Here is a 24,032-nt window from a genome sequence, read left to right as displayed (position 1 = left end):
CAAAAGATGTGTGACTTTGTTGGTATGTGTGTGTGTGTGTGTGTGTGTGTGTGTGTGTGTGTGTGTGTGTGTGTGTAATTCCAAAAGGAATCCCCTCTACAAATCTTCAGTGAATGGTCACCCAACCTCCTCTTGTAGACATTTAATGACAGGGGCTTCACTATCTTCTAGGTCAGATTCACACCGGTCTTGGACTGATCAGATTGGGAGGAGGAAATCCTTATACTGATGCTAAATATGTTATTCTGCATCTTCCACCTATTGCTCCAAATTCTACCATCTGGGGCAAAGGAGAATAAATCTAATCCCTCTTCAATTCAACTGTCTTTCAGATACTTGAAGCCATTCATCATCTCTTCTCTAAACCTTTTTTTTTTTTTGGTGAGGGCAATTGGGGTTAAGTGACTTGCCCAGAGTCACACAGCTAGTGAGTGTTATGTGTCTGAGGCTGGATTTGAATTCAGGTCCTCCTGACTTCAGGACCGGGGCTGTATCCACTCTTCTCCAAACTTAACATTCTAAGTATCTTCCTTTGATTTCCCCCACAGAGTGGTCTCCAATACTATCATCATTCTGGTGTGCTTCAGTTGGCCAATGTCTTTTTTAAAATGTGTATCCCAACCTGATCATCGTAGTTTAGATTTGATCTGACCAGGACAAAGAACAGAGGAGCCATGACCTCCTTTTTTCTTGACTTTAAGCCTCAACTGATGCATAATGACAAGCCTAATCATTTTTTTTTTACTGTTCCTAGTGTTAAATCAATTCAGCAAACATTCATTAATTATAAGATACCATAGTAGTTACAGGGAATGGAAATATTAAAATGTCAGCATTGAATATTACCCACATATGGAAATGAACAACATCTCCTATATAATCTCTCTTGAAGCCAAGAAAAGTCTGCGATCTAATTCAATAACAATGCCTTGGAATTTCCTACCAATGAGGTGAAGAGTACCTCTTCCCCACTCCCCTCCCCTTTCTGGTTTCTGAGTATGAGGAGGGGAGAGTATTTACCTCCTGTCAGGAGAAGAGTGGTCCTGCATGTGTTATTGAATTTGAGGTCTGAGTCCAGGTAGAATTTTATGAGTCCTAGTTATAGAGATGTAAAGGACCTTAGAGGTCAATTAGTCCAACCTCTCATTTTACAGAGGAGACAAATGAAACCCAGAGAACTAAAATGACTTGCTTGGGGTCTCCCAGTGGCATAGATTGTGATTCAAACCTGTGTTATCTGTTTGCAAACCCATGTCCTCCAATTCCAAACCCAGTCTGACTTCTATTACACTATTCTCAGCATTGTCCTTTGTATACTTTCTCCATGTTTCATTCTTGCATACAGAATCCTACTGTTCATCTCTCTTAAGAGAGCAGTTCTTCCTGTCATAGTACAAAGCTGATGAATTAGAAATTTTAAAAAAGAATCTCCCCTCCAAAAAAAAGAAAATCTTTTTCATTTTACAAGGGAGGAAACTGAGACCCAAAGAAGAGAAAGAGGCATTCAGTAATCCTTTGTTGCAAAAGAGATCAATTTGTGGGGATAGCAATGAAGGCTCCTTTGAAAGTTGGACTCTACTCCCCACACCCAAGCCAATTTTTATCTTTGCCCAACCATCCCTAAGGCCCTGTCATTGAGGTAGCCATGTTTGGCCAATCCTACTTTAATGGAACAAAATACCCTCTAACGGAAGGGAAATCAGATGCTGAGCTGAGATGATTAGAAGAGATGGCAAGGAGCTTCTTCCTGTGGACGGAAGTCCTGTAACCTCTGAATCAAAGGACCATAAATCTGAAGAATGTATCATCATAATTGTTCTGAAAGGCCTAATTGACATGAGGAAAGGGAGCCAAACAGAGAGTGCTAAGGACAGCAAACTCCTGGCCTCATTCTCCTTTCAGAGAATGTTGTGTCATCTTCCCGCTCTGGCTAGTGAGAGAGCCTACAATGGCTTTGATAGCTCAACTCTGCTATCATTCTGAGAACACATAGTTCTGAATACATGGTGACTACTCTGGGGTGCTCTAGGTCACTTGCCCTACAGGTTTGAGAGTTAATAGATAATATTTAAAATGATAGAAGAAAGAACAGTAGATTTGGGGGAAGGGGTCAGAGAATTAGAATTGGGAGGAATTTTAGAGCTCATCTTTTCCAGCCTTTTCATTTTGCAGATTAGGAAACTGAGGCCCAGAGCAGTAACACGATTTGCCTAAGGCCACACAGATGTCCTAAGGTTTGAATTTAATTCTTCTCAACCTAAATCCACCTCAGTTTTCCATTGCACTGTGCTTCCTGGAATAAATTACTCACTGAAAGAAGAAGGGTTGGTTTAGGGTTAGATTTTATGAATTAACACCAAGCCAGCGTCTCAGGATAGTATTATAGAGTAGAGCCTCACTGAGATTGATATTAATTGAAATGCTTACTTATTCCTTCACATTTTATTCAAAATGGCATTATATCCACTATCTCATCTGACCCTCACAGATGCATGATAAATTGTGAAAGACTGTACAGAGCTGCAATTAGTATCTCTGTTTTGTAGAAATAGAAACTGAAAACCAGAGATATTAAGTTAAATTGCTCCTCGTCACCCAGCTACCTAGGTCTACTGGTTCCTTAATCAGTGCTTTTTCAAATATACACCCTGTTTCAGCTAGATGGGGGAATTCTTCCTGTGGGGCACAAAAAGGGGAAAAAACATGTTCACACCTCTACACCCCCTGCTCTAGAATCATACTTCCTGGGAAAGTATGGTAGTATGCTTCCCTGTATAAAAGTAAATATGTGAGCACTTCTCCCCACACTACCTCCTACTCTTGGGTTAGGTCAGTGATTCCCTACCTGTGAGCTAAGGACCCTTGGGGGGGACTGGGAATCCATATATGCACCAAGCATTATCATCTTGACCTTTTTTAGTGCCAACAAAATATGCACTATGGCTCAGTAGAATAAATAAGCAAACATACTTCCTGTAGACTGAATAATATATGTTGCATATATATGCATTACTATTTTCCAAATGTATGTAGGTGCTGCTATGATTGATAAGATCAAAACTCCTTTAAAAGCATTACTAAATACAGAATAACTTTTTGCCAGCCTGCTTTTTCTAATCACAGGATACTAGTAGTCCAACTACTACCACACAGGGATTTATGAAAAAATGTTAACATTAAGAGGGATCTTTGTACTTTTTAAAAATAAGTTTTCATTTTGTCCTTTGCCTTTTACATTATAATAGTTTCCCCCAATATCCCTCTTCCTTGCAGATAGCCATCCCATATAACAAATGGGGTTCTCATACCAGAAAAGATTGGTCTAGAGCAAGGGTGGTGAACCTGCAGCCTCAAGGCCACATGTGGCCTTCTAGGTCCTTGGGTGTGGCCTTTTGAATCCAAATTTCACAGAATTTATTAAGGTGATTTTTTTCTATGACAAAGGGCCACACTTGAGGATCTAGAGGGCCATACTCAAAGGACACCTAGAGTGCTCTCTAGGCTGCAGGTTTCCCACACTTGGTCTACAGGGATTAGTATCACTCTTGTCACACTATTTCATCTCATCTTTCTGAAACTTCAGTCATCTCAGGATCCAGAAAGTCCTGATGTCTCACTGTAGCAGGTAACCATCCTAAATGAATCAACATGTATTTTCTATGTACAAGTCTTAACCTAGGCACTGAGAGATAGTGAGATTAACACCTCATCTTTGCCCTTTTCAAAGAATTATGTAGTTGGTTGTCATCTTTCATTCTCAAAGAGGACCAAAAGGATATCATTATGTTGGGGACACAGTACAGTGTGTCTTACTGTGGCTGATCAGAATGATATGAGCTTGGAAGGCTCTACCACAAGTCAGACACAAATTGCCCATGTGAACATTTGGAGTGGAGATATCTCTAAATTTGTTCATCACATTTTTTTCAAGCTACTGCAATTCTGCTTTGCTCTTAGAGTACAGAGCTTTCTTTGATGTGGGCATGCCATGCTGTGTAGTCCTGTGCCAATGTCTTCCATGTCTCACAATCAATTCAAAATTTCCTTAGAGAGACATTGAAGGTGTCCTTGCTATCACTTCTTCTGACCTCCATGTGGATATTTGCCTTATATGAGTTCCCTGGTAAACATAATGGTGGGCATTCAAACCATATGGCCAGCTTATTGGAGTTGATCTCTCTGCAGTAGAGTTTGACTGCTTGGCAGTTCAGTTTGAGAGAGAACCTCAGTGCCCAGTACCTTATTTTGCCAGATTATCTTCAGAATCTTCCTAAGACAATTCAAATGGAAGTGATTCAGTTTCCTGGCATGACACTGGTATACTGTCCACGTTTCTCAGACATACAACACAATTGGCCCAATGGCTCTATAGACCTTCAGTTTGGTAGGCAGTCTAATACCTCTTCTCCCCTACACTTCAGAGCCTTTGAAACACTAAGCTAACTCTAGCAATGAGTGTGTCAACCTTATCATCTATATTTATTTCCCTGGAAACTATACTGCCAGAGTAAGTAGAACTTACCAAAAAGAATTAAAGTATAGACAATAGAAAGAATGTTGGATTTGTAGTCAAACAACCTGGATTCAAATCCCAACCCTTTACCAGGTGTTACCTTGAGCAAGTCATTTTATTTCTATGGGCCTCAGTTCCCAATCATTGAAATAAGGGGGTTGGATTATATAACCTCCAAGGTTCCTCTAAGCTCTAGATCTGTGAACTATGATAATAATCTCATTGTGGAAATGAGCCAACATATTCATATTCAAATAATATTTTATGGGTAAGGTTTATTCAGCATAACCACATTCAGATCAATCAACAAGTATATATTAAGCACCTACTATATACCAGGCATTGTGTGAGTCACTGGGAATACAAAGATAAAAATGAAATAGCCCTTGCCCTCGAGGAGCTTATAATCTATTGGAGGAGATAATATATACATATATAATTTTAAAGAAGATATAAGTAAAACAAATATAAAATTAGTTGAGAGGAAGAGACCCTAGGATTTGGGGAAATCAGGAAATGCCTCTTGTATAAGGTTGTTCTTGAACTGAGCTCTGAGGCAAACCAGGGATTCCTTAAGAGACAAATGTGAGAAGGGAGTGCATTCCTAGAATGGAGGATAATTTGTGAAAGAGTCATCCTCAATTCTCACTTTTCAAAGAACATGATATTTTATAATTTCCTGGCATATAGCATCACTGGGAAGATGGCTAGTATTAAAAATATTGCCCTTGGTGTTGGGAAATATTTTGGGATCATTCATTATTTCGAATTTAGCCAGAAGAAGAGAAGACTCCAGCAGGAAACAGTAGCCATCTTCAAATATCTGAAGGTCTATCACTTGAAAGACTTTATTCTGTTCATTCTCAGATGGTAGAAATAGAAGCAATGGGTAGAAAGTACAAAGGGGCAAATTATGATTGATATAGAGAGAAAAAAATTTTAACAAGAGCATCATGGGCTGCCTTGGGAGGTAGAGGGTTTCCCCTCATTGGAGCTCTTCAAACAGATTGATGTATACTTACCAGGTATATTGTAGTGGGGATTCTCTGTCAGGTATGAGTTGGACTACACAGGCAATAAGAGCCTTTCAACTTTATAATACTGTCCCTGTGAGTGAAAGCACTACAACCCAAGACAATCATTAACAAGAAAGCAAATTTACGTAAGGCAGTAAATCTGAAGGCATAGATCTCAAGTGATCTCAAGATCTTGGCTGATCTAACTTCTACCAGGGGTGGGGAACCTGTGGCCCTCTAGGTCTTCAAGTGTGACCCTTTGACTAAATCCAAACTTCATAGAACAAATCCCCTTAATAAAAATATTTGTTCTGTGAAACTTGGACTCAGTCAAAAGGTCATACCCAAGGACCTAGAAAGCCACATGGCCTTGAGGCTGCAGGTTCCCCATCCGTGAGACAAGAAATCTATTATTATCTCATTTTACAGGTGAGATGTATTTGCACTTCTCACTCTCCAAACTTTCTCTATCATGCCACAGAAACCTTTTCCATGTTTCAGTTACTTTTGCTGGATCTTTATCCAGGAGAGGCCCTCAAACCGAGGGCTTCTCACAGGGCTCTGCCCAGGGCCCTCTTCTCTTGATGATCTCATCAGCTCCCATGGATTCAATTATCATTCTCATGCTGAAGACTCTTAAATCTACTAATCCAGCCCTAACTTCTCTGCTGATCTCCAGTTGGCAACTCTAATTGCCTCTTAGACATCTCAATTAGATGTCCCATAGGCATCTTAAACTCAACATGTCCAAAACTGAATTTATTATCTTTCTGTCCAAATTCTCCAAGCTTCCAAACTTCCCTAATATTATTGAGGGAACCACTATCTTCCTAGTCCCCCAGGTTCAAAATCTAAGTGTCGTCCTTCTCACTATCTCTTACCCTCCATATCTACTCTATTACTAAGGTCTTTTAATTTCACCTTCATAACATCTTTCAAATACTCTCCATTCTTTTTTCCTGGTACTGACACCATCCTAATATAAGCCTTTATTTCCTCAAGTCTGGACTACTGCAATTGACTCTTAGTTGGTCTGCCAGTCATGAGGCTCTCCCCACTCCACTCCACCCCCTATTTGGTCACCAAAGTAATTTATCTAAAGCACAGGTCTGATATGCCCTTCCTCCTACTTGATAAACTCTTATGATTCCCAATTATCTCCAGATCAAATACAAAATTATGTTTGATATTCAAAACCTATCATAACTTAGCCCCACATCCCTCCCCCTTACCTTTCCAATTTTCTTATATCTTACACTCCCCCATGTACTTTTTCAACCAGTGGCACCAGCCTTCTTGCTGTTTTTCGCAAAACACATTCTATCTCCCCTCTCCAGGTATTTTCCCTGGTTATCCCCTATACCTAGAATGTTCTCCCTCCTCATTTCTATCTCTTGGCTTCTTTCAAATCCCAACTTTCTATAGGAAGCCTTTCCCAGTCTCTTAATTCTAGTGCCTTCTCTCTGTTAATTACTTCCTATTTAACCTATATGTAGCTTGTTTGCAAATAGTTGTTTGCATGTTTTCTCCTTTATTAGTTTGTGAGTTCTTTGAGGGTAGGAGCTACCTTTTGTCACCCTCTGCATCTTCAGCACTTAGCACAGTGTCTGGCACGTAAAAGGTGCTTCACAAATGTTTACTGATTGACTGAGTGGAAGTTCACCTTCTTCCTAGACTTCTCACCATGGAAGTATCTTCCTCCCCATGGCTTTTCCCCTCTGATTGACTGGTTCATACCAGAATCTCCATTTTAAGGGGAGGAGGGGATATTCAGGCCAGCCACATCTACACTCAAGACTCTCTGGGCCATCCTGGCCATTGCTAGTCATTTTGACTTTTATCTTGCCACTGGACTTCAGTGACTCTGTTTTTTGTTTTTGTTTTGTTTTGTTGTTGTTGTTTTGTTTTGTTTTCTTGGTGAGGCAATTGGGGTTAAGTGACTTGTCTAGGGTCACACAGCTAGTAAGTGTCAAGTGTTTGGTGTGAGACCAGATTTGAACTCATGTCCTTCTGACTGGCCAGTGCTCTTTCCACTGTGCCACCTAGCTGCCCCAGATTTCAGTGGTTCTGGAGGAGAGAGTGAAGATGAAGACTTTGCGCAGCTCTGCTTCACTTAAATCCAGTTCACCATTCACAAGTCCAGAAGCCATCCTCTTGATGTCATTGGTCCTCTTTAAGAACGAGAGATGAACAACAATGACTCTCTGGATTTTTTGTACCATTGTCCCAAAGGGTTATCCCCCACCCACTCCACTCCTCTACCTCTCTGTTTTACAACTTCCTTTTGTCTTCCCTCATTAGAATGTGAGCCATCTGAAGGCAGGGAGTGGCTTTCTTTCTTTTCATAGTTATATTCATAGCACCTAGCACAGTGCCTGGCATATGGTACGTGTTTAATAAATGCTCGATGGTGTGACCTGATTTGGCAAAAAAGGCCCAGAGACTTTAGTTCTTAGGGTCATGAAGATCATACATCTAGAAGTGGAAGAGTCCTCTGAGTCCATCTAGTTTCAGCCCTCCCCCTCATTTTATAGATGAAGAAACTGAGGTCTAAAGACATTCATTGACTTCTGCAAGGTCACACAAAGTATTATGCCAAAGAGAGAGCATTTTAAACTCATTCCCCTGGCCCCAGATATAGTTCTTTTTCCATTGTATTTTATTGCCTTTCACAATCAATCCATGATGTCAAGACTAGGGTAAAGTAGAGGGCCATAACCCAGGTTTCATAGATTCATAATATTTAGGGATGGAAGGGACTCAGAGTCCAACTTCCTCATTTTAATAAAAAGGTAACTGAAAAGCTGAGAAATTATATGACATCCATTGTTATACAGGTAACAAGTAGTAAAGCTAGGATCTGAACCCAGTTCTTCTTGCTCCAAATTCAGGGCACTTTCCACTATGCCATGCTGACTCTAGTTGCTTCCTTCTATACCACATTGTTATTGATTTCTAATTCAGAGAGCCTGTACAATAAGTGCTCAGAGTTTGAAGGAGATAAAAATCCCTGCAGACCAGAGTGATTTGCAAAGACTATGTGAAGGAAGTGGAACCTCAGCTGAGCCATGAAGGACATGTAGGATTTGGGTAAGTAGCTAAGGGGTGGATACATATGATAGTTTAAAGAGAGTCTTTCATTTTTTTTCCCCCAGCACTTGTATTTCATATAAGCACTAACATTTGATTTGAATGAGGTTATGTAGAATACTTCGTCTATAGTATAGATAAAGTTATATTATCTGGTCCCAACTAAGCTCATCCAGTCAGACAGTAAAATCACCTCATAGGAGATCCTCCAGGGCAAGAGTTGCTTTGATTCTTGTCTTTGTCTCTCTAATGGTCAGCACAACATCTTGTGCATATGACATATTCAAAAATCTATTATTGGACTGAATTAAGATGACACCTGGAGAACACTCAGTCCCTTCATGGAATGCCCCTCAGGGTAAAAGGACTTGCCCAACTAAGGACATGAAAGTACCTAAAAGCAGAACTAAGGCAAGAACCTTAGGTCCCAAGTCTTCCCAAAGCTGGACTCTTTCATCTATACCCTGATGCCTCTCCTTAATGTTGCTTTTTGCAAAGAACATTCAAATTGTAGAAAAGTGTAAATGCCAAATGGACTCTCAATCTAGTTTGGCCTGAGATTTATTTACAGTAAAACCTCATGAATCTAAACTTCACTGATTTGTAAATTGTCTTAATTCAACTTCAGCTGGCTAGAAGTTAGGTTGTACTATATATACAGACAGGGAGACGAGTACACAGACATACAAACACATGCACATAATTGTATATGTATAGATATAGATATAGATATATACATATACACATATGTACATAGATATGTATACATATTATATACATGTAAGTTGCATTATATATTAATATATAAAATGTTAAATACATGCATAGATAAATAAGATAATAGAGGAGGAATGCTTAACATATTCAATAAAACAAGCTCTTCAGGGAGGTCATAGAGGACATGTCCCATAGATAACAAAATATTTATAGTCCCACTTTTTAAGGTAGAAAAAACATCAGAAACAAAGTGAGTGCCCATAAACTAGGGAATGGATGAATAAATAATAGTATATAAGTACAGTCAAATATGAATGTACTGTTAGAAACAATAACAATAAGAAACTTGAAGAAACTTGGAAATAACCATGTTTTCAAATTTAGGGACCTCATATGTCTTGCGTAAGGTCATACAACTAGTAAGTGGCAAGCCTGGAATTTTACTCCAGGTCTTTGACTATAAATCTGGGACTCTTTCCATTGCCCTTGTCTGACCTGATACAGAGCTAAGTAAGGAGAAACAACTACCACAATAATTTAAATGAAAGCACCACTAGAAGACATTAGAACTCAGATCAATGTGATAAACTTTCTTGACTCAAAAGGACTGATGATGAAAGGTACCTTTCTCCATATTTTTAGAGAGGTAGCTATGGAATGTGACATGGGCGTTCAGACAAAGTTAATGGGTCGGCTTGCTTTGCTTAATTGTCCTTTGTTCCAAATGAGAATTCTATTGGGGAAAGCATATTATTTGGAAATGACAGCAATATTTGAAAAAAATCAATAAAACATTGAAAAACAAATAAAGGTAGGTTGAAGAAAGACTGTAAAGGGCTTTAAATGTCAAGCCAAGAAGTGTGTATTTTATCCTACAGAGAAGAGGGAGCTTTTGAGAATCTTTTAAACAGATAAATAACATGGTTAGAATTGTGCTTGGGGAAAATTATTATTTCCCTGATCCTCTGTCCCAACTAGCGCTTGTGTTTTATTGGTAAAGATTGATACAGTATTCACAGAGGAAAGGTTGTTACTGTTGCTGGTTTCATTTTTATTGATGTCTTTTGCTTTGTATAGCCTAAATTTCTCCTTGTGACCCTCTCTCTCCCCTTCCAGAAGGTGATGTCTTACAAAATATGTTTAAATTCTTCCTTTTGCTTAAAATATTCAATAATCATATATGTATATATTTATATATAGACACATATATACATATATATATGATTAAATCTAATGTTCCATACCCCTAAACACCCCCTCCATACTCTGCAAAGGAGTAGGAGGAGGTATCCTATAAAGATCATTTTATCAGCTATGTGGAGGATGGGTTGAAAAAAGGAGAGGCTAGAACCATGGAGATTAATCAGGAAGCAAATGCAAAAGTCTAGCAAGAGGTGATAGGGCTTGGACTTCATGTATATCTTTCTGAGTAGATAGAAAGGGAAGGATGCAAGACATATTGTTGTGGGTGCAGGGCAAGGGCTTAGAATTGATAAAATTTTAAAACTAATTTGTTATTGGGGAAGGGGAAGAGAAAAGAATCATGAATGAATCTGAGTTTGGAAACCTATGTGGCAGGAAGGATGCAGTATCCTTAACAGAAGTAGGGAAGTTTGGAGGAGGAACAGCTTTAGAGAGGAAGATGAGAACCATTTTAGACAATATGAGTTTGAGATGCTTATAGAACATTCAGGTAGAGATATCCAATAGGCAGTAAGGCTCAAAAAAAAAAAAGAGATTGGGACTAAACATACAGAGATAAGAACACATAGAACATATAGAATTAGGAACCATCTGCATGAAGATGAGAGTTGGATCCATGAGAGTGGATGAGATTACTAAGGCGGAGCATAAAGGAGGTGAGGGCCCATTCAAAAGCTTTGGGGAAAACCCACAGTCAGGAAGCCAGAAATGGAAATGTTATGGGAGACCAAGCAGGAGCAGTAGGATAGATGGGGGTGAAGAAGGGAAGAGGAGAACTAGGAAAGCAGTGTCACAAAAATCTGGAGAGAGTATACTGTAGAAAAATGTATTCAAAAATGTTTAGAGCAAGAGAGGGAAGATACAAGCTGGGGTTTGTTGGAGGGAACTTGAACCAGTTTGCAAGAGTCAATTGTTAAATTTTCACTGAGTTGAATGATTTTAGCATTACATATAATATTTAATATTTAGTATTTATGTAATACTTAGTATTATGGGCAGCAGGGTGATACAGTGGATAGAGTGATGGATCTGGAGTTAGAAAGACTCATCTTCCTGAGTTCAAATCTGGCCTCAGTCACTTACTGGCTATGTGATCCTGGACAAGTCACTTATCCCTGTTTTCCTCAGTTTCTTCATCCATAAAATGAGCTGGAGAAGAATATGGCAAACCACTTTGCCAAGAAAATCCTGAAAAGGGTCATGAAGAATCAGATACAACTGAAAAACGACTCAGCAACAAGAAGTATTACACATCAGAAATTGACAAGGGCTACAACTCAGGGCTTGATTTCTTGTTTTGTGGATTGTCTACGAGGGGTAGGAACCTTTGGCCTTAAGGCCACAGGTGGCTCTCTAGGTCCTCAAGTTAGGCCCTTTGACTGAATCCAAAGTTCACAGAACAAGTCCCCTTAATAAAAGATTGATTCTATAAAACTTAGACTCAATCAAAAGGCCTCACTCAAAGACCTAGAAGGCCATGTATGGCCTCAAGTCCACACGTTCCCCACCCCTGGAAGAACATGATGGAGAAATTGTTAATAATGCTGATTAATCTTAAGAGCTTGCTTTGTATGGGTTAAACATTTACTAGCATTCCCCTGGATATAAAAGATAAGATGCATGCTGTTAAAAATTTTATATTTCATTTTTAATTCAACTACCTACCAAGACTTCTATATAACATCACGTTCTTTACCTAATTCAAATTATTTGCTGACTGAAAAGTAGATATTCCTATCTGACTATCAAGGGCTAACATGCCGTGGTCCTGAAATTTTCTCCACCTACATGCAACTACTCAACTATCCCTATGCTAAGATCCAGCCACATGGCACTGCTTACTTTTCTTTGGAGTAGGACTTGTGTATCCTCCACTATTTCTTTGCTCACATCATTTCTTCTAATTGCAACACTCTCCCGCCCACTCATCCTTCTTGTGGTCTCAACAGTATTTTATACTTGACCATCTTCTCCTCCTAGATAGTACTCTCCCTGTCCTATAGTGACACTGTTCTTTCTTCTTTCTCTTCTTACTTGTCTGGCCATCCATCTCCAATTTCTTTCACTATATCATCTTCCATGACTGCTCCCTAACTAAGGCTTTGTTTTGGGCTCTATTCTTTTCTTTTGATGCCCTCTCAGTGATCTCATCTGCTCTCAGGGGTTCAATAATCATCCCCATGCAAGTGACTCCTAGATCTCTAGTTACTCCTAGTCTCTCCTGACCCCCAATCCCAACTCATCAACTGCCTAGTAGCCATTTTGAACTGTGTGTCCTATAGGCATCTCAAACTCAACATTTCTAAAAGAAAAATAATTATATGTGTCCCAATCTCGTCTTTTTTCCCATGTTTCCTATTTCTCTTAAGGATATTACATGACAGCCAACTTTTACGTCTAATTAGCTGTCCAGACCTATTGATCATAATTTATTCAACATCTTTTGCATCTCTCTCTTCATCCCCCACCTTCTCTCAACTCATGTGACCCTTACCCAACTTTGGCCCTCAGCACCTCCTGCCTGGCCTAGTGCAATAATCTGCTACATAATCTATATGTTTTTCCAATCCATCCTCCACACGGCTACCAAAATGTTATTGCTAAAATCCCAGATCAATTCCCTGCCCAGGAAGTACCAATGGTTCCCTATTGCACATAGGATAAAATAGAAACTCTTCCATTTGGGCATTTAACGTCCTTCAAAAATCTGTTTCCAGCTAACATTTCCAGATTTTTTGGGCTTATTCCCCTTTCCACACTCACTCTACAATCTAACCAAAAGGCCAACTCACTATCCCTGCTACAAAATTCTTAATCTCCTACCTGTACCTTTGAATAGGCTATTCTGCCATGCTTGGAATGTACTTCCTGCTTATCTATGCCATTGAGAATCACTAGCCTCCTTCAAGACTCATCTCAAGAACTAATTCCTATGCAAGGCCTTTCCTAATCCCCTAAGTTTTTTAGTGTTCTTTCCCAGTTCTTACTTCATATTTATTTTTTAAACATATTTATGCATGGCCTTGGAACCTACTTTCTAGTCCTAAATCTGAGATACAGATGTACATACACCCACACCCACACACACACAAACACACATACAAATATATATGTGTGTGTATATGTAGTCTGTGTGTGAATGTATATATATATACATATATATATGTAATATGTAAATATATATGTGTGTGTATATGTATGTATGTATGTATATATATATATATATATATATATATATATATATATATATATATATATATATAAGTATCAGGTACTTAATAAATGTTTACTAATTGCATTGAATGGAAGGTACCAAGCACTGTGTCTTAGCACTAGGGATACAAAAAAAGGCAAATAACAGTCTTCTCTCAAGGAGTTCACAAGTTAGCATCTGTGTCCGCATGAGATATATACAGGATAAATTGGAGATAATCAACAGAGGTAAAATACCGGCACTAAAGGGAAAGGGAAAAGGCTTCTTGTAGCAGGTAGGATGCTAGCTGGGACTTGAAGGAAGCCAGGAGGGGCCTACAATTTACAAAGTACTGAGATGGTAAAAAAAAAAAAAAGATACAAGACAATGTTCTAACCCTCAAGAAGCTGACCTTTGAATAGGGGAGTATAAGACATGCATAAACATAAATAATAATAAAAATAATCACAAGGAGAAGCAGTGTGATTCAGGGGAAAGAACACTTACCTTAGTACTGCTTATTTATCATTAGGCAAATTACAACAGCTCTGGGCTCAGTTTCATCTATAAAAGGAGGGGATACAGGGTTAAGGACGGACTCCATTGCTTCTGAAGTTTCCTCCCAGACCTAAATCTCGATCCTAAAAGGGCAGGATCAGAGTACAAAGGGCTGTGGTATCAGAGGAGGAACATACCACAGCCCAGCTGCTTTATTCTCCTTTATGTGACTACTTTACATGGAAATCTTCTACGTTAATATCTTCCCCCTTACAAGACTATGAAATCCTGCCAGGCAGGGATCAGAATTCATTCATGTGTGTATTACTCACTGAGCATCACATACAGTAGGTTTTTAGTCACTCTCTGTTGAATGAATACTCAGATGTAACTTTGGTCTAATAACCATAACTGCTCAAGTTTATTTTACAAGATACTTTCCTTATAATAAGCTAGTGAGATTAATGCAGCAAATATTATCTTCCCATTTTGCACATGCGTAAATTGATGCTCAGAGAAGTTAAGTGATGGTTCCATGGTCACACAGCTGTTCTGACTGTGAGCGGATTTAGGGATCTCTGCTATACTGAAAAAGCTTTCAGTTGTTTTTCTGTAATGGGAAGGGCAAAAGGTTAAGACCAATTAGTCCAAATGTGCAAGGTTTTGCTCAGATTTCTGCTTTTGAGAAATAAAGGGAAGACTTTTTTTTTTAACGAGACTGCAATCACTGAGTGGATCCCCAGAAGAGACCAAGTGCCTGGAAGTCCTATAGGAGACCTGAGGTGGGCAATTTAAAACCATTTTACTTCTTTACAACATGTTTGCTGTGTTCCTAGGGAGAAAAAGAGACTTTGTTTGGATCCCAGTCTTCCCACCCCTTCTCTGCTGGCAATATGCAAGGGACTGAATGTCACAAGAATATTCAGTGTACGAGAGTAAATATTTACACTCATTTTAAACAGCTATTCCAGATTCCTGTTTGGTTTTTAATAGAAACACAGACCTGTAGCTAAAAGCCATAGCTAGACCCTTCCAATTCTCATGAAGTGTGAAGGGTCTTTTTGTGGTCCTGATTTTTCAGTCTCTTTCTTTCTTCCCTCCATTCCCTTCTTTCTTCAGTACAGTGACATTGGGAAGGTGAGCTAGCCCATGACCACAATTCTATCTACCAGGCCATTTCAAATTACTGTTCCATGGTTCCAAAGGCCCAGTAGGAAGTTCAGCTGTGATAGAAGAAGAGGAAGAAGAAGAAGAAGAAGAAGAAGAAGAAGAAGAAGAAGAAGAAGAAGAAGAAGAAGAAGAAGAAGAAGAAGAAGAAGAAGAAAGATATATAATTTAGGGTTGCTGTGTAAGATGGCTTTTGTTTGTTTTATTTTAATTTGATTGCTTTCCTATGAAATGTAGGTATGACTATGACCTAAAGCTCTGATTTTGGGTGGAAATAGGAAACAGAATTGAGTTGAAAAAGAGCATATTTGTTCATGTGTCATGGGGAGGGCAAAAGAATAAGTTAATGGGACTATCAATGTTAGTAGCAGGGGTCTCTTTTAAGAGTGGCCCTATACATAGATGAAGTAAGAAGCCCATTTATAGCTTGTGGTTTGAGAATGCTGAAAGTCCAGGACTGCCTCTTAACATATTCTCTGCTAATCAATCACTGCGCTCAAATCTCAGTGGTCATTAGGTAAGGGTGGGGGATTAAAGACCTATGCAAAAATGCAAATATGTTTCCTTAAAAGTGTAACATGGTCACCAAAGCCTGAGTTACAAGGCAATAGAACACTGGGATAAGGAAAATTTTATAGAACTAGGAGCAGCAGCAGATTAAGTTGAGAGTTTGTAATTCACCAGGAGAATAAGCATAGGTAGTGGTTGGGGTTTTGGAGAATGAATAGGAAGACAAGGGACAGTATGAGGGAACCAGGAAAAGTCACTAAAGAGAAAGGTGAACATATACCACAATTGTTTATTAAGCATCTATTGTGCAAAGAGCATTGGACAAGGTACAAGGAAGGACTGAAAATTTAGGTAAAACAGATAAGGTATAGTGCTGGCCCTAAAGGAGCTTACAGTCTAGTAGATATTTCATAACAACAGAGTTAGCTATGTATAATGAAAATGTGTTATATGAGCATAAAGCGTTAGGGAACCAAGTGCTATGCTGGGCCCAAGGAAGGGAAAGCCTTTACAAACTGGGGAGATCAGGAGAGGTATTTAATTAGGTTTTAAAGGATTTGATCCAATCCAATCCAATCCAGCAAACATTTATTCAAGTAGGCAGAAAACACCGTGCTAGGAGCTGGAGAAACAAAAACAAAAATGAAACATTCCCTACCTTCAAGAGGTATGCCTTCCACTGAGGAGATAAAACATGTGAGTATATGAATAAATGCAAAATTTATACAAAACAATACAAATTATTTTCAACAAGGAGATAGAATACTAACAAGGGGAGATCCAGAAAGGCTGTAAACAGGAAGTGGCATTTGAGGTGTTTTTGGAAGGAAGTGAGGAATTCCATGAGGTAGAGGGGAAGAGTTTGTATACTGAAGGCTTGGGGGATCACCTGTGCAAAGGCAGTGAGGTGAGATATGGAATGTATTGTATGAGGAACAGCCAGTAAAACAGCTTTATTGGAGCAGAGTGTGTAAGATCATGAATAAAGTGAAATAAGGCTGCTAGAGTAGGTGGGAGCCAGATTTTAAAGGGCCTCAAGTTCCAAGTTGAGTATTTTGTATTTCACCCCATCAGAAAATTATTTCAAATTTACTATTCACTTATTTTTAACATTCTTTTTTTTGAGTTCCAAATTTTCTCCCTCCATCCCTTCCCCACCCAATTATACATGTGAAATCATGTAAAACTTATTTTAGTATTAGTCATATTTTTAAAAAAGCAAGAAAAATAAAGAAAATGAGACAATTATGCTTTAATTTGCCCTCAGAGATCACCAGTTCTCTCTCTGGAGGTGAACACCATTTTTTTTTTCATCATGAGTCTTTTGGAATTATCTTGTATCATTGTATTAAAGTAATCAGAGTAACCAAGTCTTTCATAGTTGATCATCATTACAACATTGCTGTTACTGTGCACAATGATATCCTATCTTCTCACTTCACTTTGCATTGGTTCATTTAGGTCTTGCCATGTTTTTCTTAAGCCACCTCTCTTGTTTTATATAACACAACAGTACACCATCTTAATAATATGCCACAAGTTGTTCAGCCTTTCTCCAGTTGATGGGTATCTCCTCAATTCCAGTTCTTTGTCGCCACAAAAAGAGCTGCTATAAATATTTTTGAATATATATATATATGAATGTATATATATATATATATATATAATTATATATATATATATATATATATATATATATATATATATATATATATATATATATATACACACCACGCAGTGTTATTGCTGGATCAAAGGTTATTGTTAGGCAGAGTCCTGAATTGTTTTCCAGAATAGTCCAACCTCTCCACAACTCAATTAACAATTCATTAATTTACCTATTTTTCCCTCATCTCCTCCAACATGTGTCATTTCTGATAGGTGTGAGGTGATGCCTCTGTGGTTTTAATTTGCATTTCTCTAATCAATAATGATTTAGAGCATTTTATATGACTACAGAAAGCTTTAATTTATTATTCTGAAAACTGTTTATACCCTCAGCCCATTTATCAGTTAAGTAATGGCTCTTATTTTTATAGATTTGACTCAGTCCTATACTCAATATGTATTTGAGACATAAAGCCTTTATCAGAGAAACTTGCTGTAAAAATTTTTGGTATTATTCCATTATTTATGATACCTTTGGGCAAAATAAAATTTCCCAGATTGTCTCTTTTAATTAGGTCTATTTTTGCTTTTTTTTGGTCTGAGATCATGATTGCTACCCTTCCCTTTTTTACTTCAGCTGAAGCCTATCAGATTCTACTCTAGCCCTTCATTGTAACTCTGTGTGTTTTTTTCTGGTTCAAGTGTGTCTCTGGCAAAACAAAAACAAAAACAAAAACAAACAACAACAATAAAACATATTGTTGGATTCTGGTTTCTAAACTATTCTGCTATCTGCTTCTATTTTATGGGTGGGCTAATCATATTCCTATTCACGGTTATGATTACTGTGTATTTCCCTCCATCCCGATATCCTCTGTCTCTCTGTCTCTCTGTCTCTCTCTCTCTCTCTCTCTCTCTCTCTCTCTCTCTCTCTCTCTCTCTTTTTATTTCTGTCCCTCCTCAAAAATCTATTTTGCTTCTAACCACTGCCTCTCTTAGTCCACCCTCCCTTTTATGATTCCTCCTCCTTTGTTTATCCCCTGGATTTCCTATTTCCTTATTGGATAAGTTGCATTTCTATACACAATTGAATATGTGTATATACATACATACATACATACATATGTGTGTATACATACATACATGTGTACATACATACATGTGTGTATATTCCTTTTTCTTTGAATCAGTTCCAATAAGGTTTAAGTGTTGCCTGCCTCCACCACTCTCATTTTTCTCTCCATTATAAAAGCTCTTCTTTGCATATCTCTTTTTTATGTGAGAAAATTTTCCCCATTCTACTTTTCCCTTCTCCAAGTGTACCTCTCTTTCTTGCCTCTTCATATTTTTTTAGAGATCATTTCAATATAATCAACTCACACCCATGCCTTCTATCTATGTAAATTCCTTTTAACTGCCCTAATAATGATAAAGTTCTTAGGAGTTAAATCTTACCATATAGGAATATAAACTGTTTAACTTTATTGAGTCCCTTATGATTATTCTTTCATCTTTACCTTTTTATGATTCTCTTGAGTCTCATGTTTGAATGTCAAATTTTCTGTTCAGCTTTGGTCATTTCATAAGGAATGCTTGAAAGCCCTCTATTTCTTTACATATCTATTTTTTTTCCTCTGAAGAATTACACATTCAGCTTTTTTGGGCAGGTGATTCTTGGTTGTAATCCTAACTCCTTTGCCTTCCAGAATATTATATTGCAAGCTCTCTACTCCTTTAACATGGAAGCTCCTAAATCTTGTATAATCCTGACTGTGGCTCCACGATATTTGATTTTTTTTTTCTGGCTGCTCAAAGTATTTTCTCTTGACCTAGCAGCTCTGGAATTTGTCTACAATATTCCTGAAGAGTTTTTTTATTTTTATTTTTATATTATCTAATTCAGAAAGTGATTGGGAGATTCTTTCAATTTTTATTTTATGCTCTGAATTTAAGATATTCAGGCAGTTTCCCTTGATAATTTCTTAAATTATGATGCCTAGGTTCTTTCTTTGATCATAGCTTTCATGTAACCCAATAATTCTTAAATTACCTTTCCTTAATGCATTTTCCAGATCATTTTTTTTATATTTCACACTTTCTCCTATTTTTTCATTCTTCTGTCTTTGTTGTTTCTTGATGTCTCATGGAGTCATTAGCTTTCAATTCTAATTTTTAAGGAGTTATTTTCTTCAGGGAGATTTTGTACCTTTTTTTCTCATTTTGTCGGTTGTGTCTCCTTTATCAGTAGGCCAATTCTGTTTTAAGGTGCTATTTTTTCCAGTATTTTTTACTGCATCTTTTGCCACATTATTCTCTTTTCATAATTTTCTTGCAACACTGTCATTTTTTCACAATTTTTCCTCTGCCACTCTTTGTTTTTCTTTTTTCTTTAGCTCTTCCAGTGATTTTTGTTGAGCTTGGGTCCAATTATTTAGTTTAAGGATTTTTGTAGCTATTTTCCCATTGTAATCTTCTAAGTGTACGCCTTGGTCTTCCTTACCATTGTAGTAGCATTTTATGTTCAAAATCGTTTTTGTTGTTGTTGTTGCTGTTTGCTCATTTTCCCAGGCTATTTTAAAGTTGGCTTTGCTCACTTGGGGGAGGGGAGGCATTGTTCCAAGCTTCAAACTTTTTTGTGTGCTGCTGTTTTCAGAGCTTGCTCTGGGTGTCTACAAGTTTTTGGTGTTTCCAAGGTAGTATGACCCTGGGAGAGGTATGGTCATTGTTCTCCTGGTCTGCACTCTGGTCTTTACAAGGAAAGGCCCCTATTTCCCTAAATCTGCATGCACTAGTGTTCTTCTCTGCTTTAGAATGTAACAGGACCACTGCTCCCTTGTGACTGACCCCTAGAATTCCTTTCCACCCTGGAACTGCAACTCAGAACTGTGTATGGGTCATGGAGTTGCCCATCAGCACCAGCTATACCCATTGTCAACAAAGGGTCACCTATAATCACTTTCTGAGCAGTTGTCTGACCCTCTCACTATCTCTGGCTGTGAGCTCCCAAAGCTGCTGATGCTGCTGTGGCTGCTATTGCCACCAACTCATGTGTGGGTTCCAGAGAGACCTCCACCCTGATGTTACAAACGTCTACCTATCTCTTCAGTTTTCTTACACCAGATAACTATCTCAGCCCAATTTTTTTGTTGGCTCTGCTGCTCCAGAATTTGACTTGAGGTGTTATTTTAAAGTGTTTGGAGGTCAATGTTGGGAGAGTTCAGCTGGGTGTCTGCCCCTAATCTTGGCTGTGCTCCATCAAAGTTTTTTGTGAAGAGAAAAAAAAAACAACCATGGTTAAATATGTGTTTTAAGATTATCTGTTTCACGGTTGTGTGAAGGAAAGACTGGACAGGGGAGAGAAGGCAAGTAAAAAGACTAATTAGAAGGTTGTTGTAATACTCCAAATGAAAGATGATGAAGATAGCTGGAGAGGAAGGAACAGATGCAAGAGATGTGGAGATAGGAGAGCTTCCACATCGAATGAGAAACAAAATGGCAGACTAGACAATTTTTGATGACTGTGACCTCTCAAACCTCTTCAAAACAGAAATTATGAACCAAATATAAAACAACTTCAGCTATCTCTGTGGTCAATGACATGCAGATTCCAAAAGAAGGTTAGAAAAAACAGTAAGTGTCTACAAGTTTTTGGTGTTTCCAAGGTAGTATGATTCTGGGACAGGTATGGTCATTGTTCTCCTGGTCTGCACTCATTGGCCCTGAGCTCACTCAGTACCCTTCCCCTGCCTTTGACACTATCAGCAACAAGGCAACACTAGCAGACCCAGGGACATGACACACCTGTCAAAACCCACTCCTGTACCCATGTCCCTTTTCCTTCTTTCTAGTGCCATGGAGAACCTGGCTCCAGGCTGTGGAAATTTGTTTGGGCTTCAATAGCCAATTTAACCAGAATATTTCAGGAGCAAAAGCCTTCTAGCTGTGTCATCCCAGAAGTACAAGTGCTTTAAAACTCTGAACTGACACTGACTGGCAAAAAAAACTTAGGAACAAAAGGAATGTGGCAGGTCACCAGAACAGGACATCATGTGTGCAAGAAGCTATGTAGCACTCCTCCAAAGCTGAGGGAAAGAGTAAAACATCCAACTAGGGCCAGTTCTGACCACACAAAGTCAGTTGGGGCAGAGACATAGGATGGTAAACTATGGATCACACAGTGGGGAAGGAAGCTAAGACACTTCGAGATCTAGTTCCCAAGGAAGCCACAATAAGAAAGTAGGGACCCAGGAAATGAGTGACAAAGAAAATGAGAAGAAAAAAAATTGAAGATAGAATTGACAAAATTTGGAAATTGATTTAATGTAGGAAATAAGAAAGGGAAGAGACAAAGATGAGTCTAAGATTACAAACCTAGGTGACTAGAGGGAAGTATGGTGTTATCCTCAAAAGAAAAAAAAAGATTGAAGGAGGAATAGGTTTGGAGAGAAATAGAATGAACTCTAAAATAGACATGTTAGGTTTGGGGAGATCCAAGTAGAAATGGCCAGTAGGCAATTGCTGATTCTAGGCAAGGATACAGGAGAGAAATTAGAGAGGGGCACATTGGATAGATAGATATATATAACACCTACATGGAGATGATAATAGAATAGGTAGGAACTGATGAGATGACCAGAGAGAGAGAGAGTATGATGAGAGAGGAGAAAAGGACAGACCCTTAGAGAATGCTCATACAGAGCATTTTGGTAGTATGATATTTTGGCAAAGATGAACAAGAAAAAAAGATCAAACAGGCGGAGGAGCACCAAGAGATAACAATATTATGCAAACCAACAGAGGATAGTTCTATAGAAGGGGGTGGTTGACAGCGTCAAAGCATATACAGAAGTCAAGTAGAAAGAGCACTGAGAAAGTGTTGTCCATTATAGAACACATAATTCAAGAGATAATGATTAAAATATAGAAAGGGAAGCAAAGAAGCCATCATGGCTTCAGGGAGCACAGGTTATGCTAAATTGACTTTGGTGGGGTTTTTTTGTTTTATTTTGTTTGTTTGTTTTGTTTTTACTCGATTACTAAACTATTAGATGAAGTGATGAGGCTAACAGACAGCTTACAAAGGACAGAGAAGTGAGTAACAGGAAAGAAAGTAATGACAAGATGAGGGAGAAACCAGTTTGTCTGAAAGAAAAGGATTTGGAAGTTTTGTTGGGCTGGAAAGGCAACATGAGGTCAGTTATGTGATTTAGCAGTCAAAAGTCCAATGTGATTTTAGGGTACATGAAGAGAGACATTACTTCCAAGAATAAGAATGTGGTAGCACCATTATGCTCCACTCTTGTCATACTACATTATTATGATCACCTCTGGATGCAACAGAGTAGGAAGGATTTTGATAAACTGGAGAGCACTCAGAGGAGGCCAACTAGGATGTCTCTGGGCTTCAAATTTAAGCCATTGCAGTTCATAGAAGTCCCTGGTTGTATTTGTCCTGGAAAAAAGAAGACTCCGGGAGGGGTAGAGGGTAGACTAGGGCCATGGTAGTTGTCTTCAGGGATTTAGTCATGCGAAAAGGGGATTCAACTGATTCTGGTTGGCATCAGAGGACAGAACTAGAAGTAATGGATGGAAGTTGTGAAGAGCCAATTTTAAGCTTAAAACAAACAACTTCTTCATATTGGTTGACATTGGTATGTGCAACTGTACGCGTTGGGAGCCAGCGGGTTCACTGTCTTTGAAGGTCTTCAGGTGTAGGCTAGATGATCTCATGTCAAGTATGTTGCGGAAACGATTATTTTTTTCAGGTATGGGTTGGGCTAGATGGCCCCTGAGGCCCATTTTAACTCTCAAAATCTGTGATTCTGTATAGAGAAGTTTTGAACTGGAAGTACTGAAGATTCGCCCACTCCCAGAAGCCTTTTCTAACTAACCTCACTACACAATGACTCTATCTTCCTTTAAATTTCTTTATCTTTTGGGTATATGGTCTGTATCACACCACCACACGCTGGCTTTTATCATCCTCTTTGAATCATTCTCCATCTTTCTTCAAGGTTGGTCTTATCTTCCCAAAGAGTCTGGACTCTTGAGGGCAGAAATGATTTCTTCTTTATTTCATGTCCTCCAGAGTCCCCAGCACAGAGTTAGCACCACAGTAGATAAGTAAACATTTATTTAATGAATGAACTTTACTGGCCTTAAGGCATTCCAATGCAATTAGCTTTCTACAGGGCACAGGGGAGAAAGGACAGAATGCATTTACTTGATCACCAAGAGAAGAATTCTTTGCCAAAAGAACATTGCAAGCAAAATTAGACAGTAGTTATCCAAAGGAGAATGCTTGGCCTTTCTCACTGAAAGGATAGGGACCTGTGGTAGGTACTAGCAAAAGAAACTCTTCTCCTGCCACAATTGGGGGGTAGGATACAAAGAATGATCTGGCAAATTAGAATGAGGTGCATTCAGACAGACAGCACAATGAAGAAGGAAGAGATTGGTGTCACCAAAACCCTCTCTTCTTATGGATTTACTCAGAGTGCTATGAAGTTAAGTGACT

Source organism: Phascolarctos cinereus, unplaced genomic scaffold (genome assembly GCF_003287225.1).
Source record: "Phascolarctos cinereus isolate Bilbo 61053 unplaced genomic scaffold, phaCin_HiC Scaffold_2;HRSCAF=192, whole genome shotgun sequence".
Lineage (NCBI taxonomy): Eukaryota > Metazoa > Chordata > Mammalia > Diprotodontia > Phascolarctidae > Phascolarctos > Phascolarctos cinereus.
The sequence above is the reverse complement of the archived record's forward strand: the minus strand, read 5'-3'. Positions refer to the sequence as shown.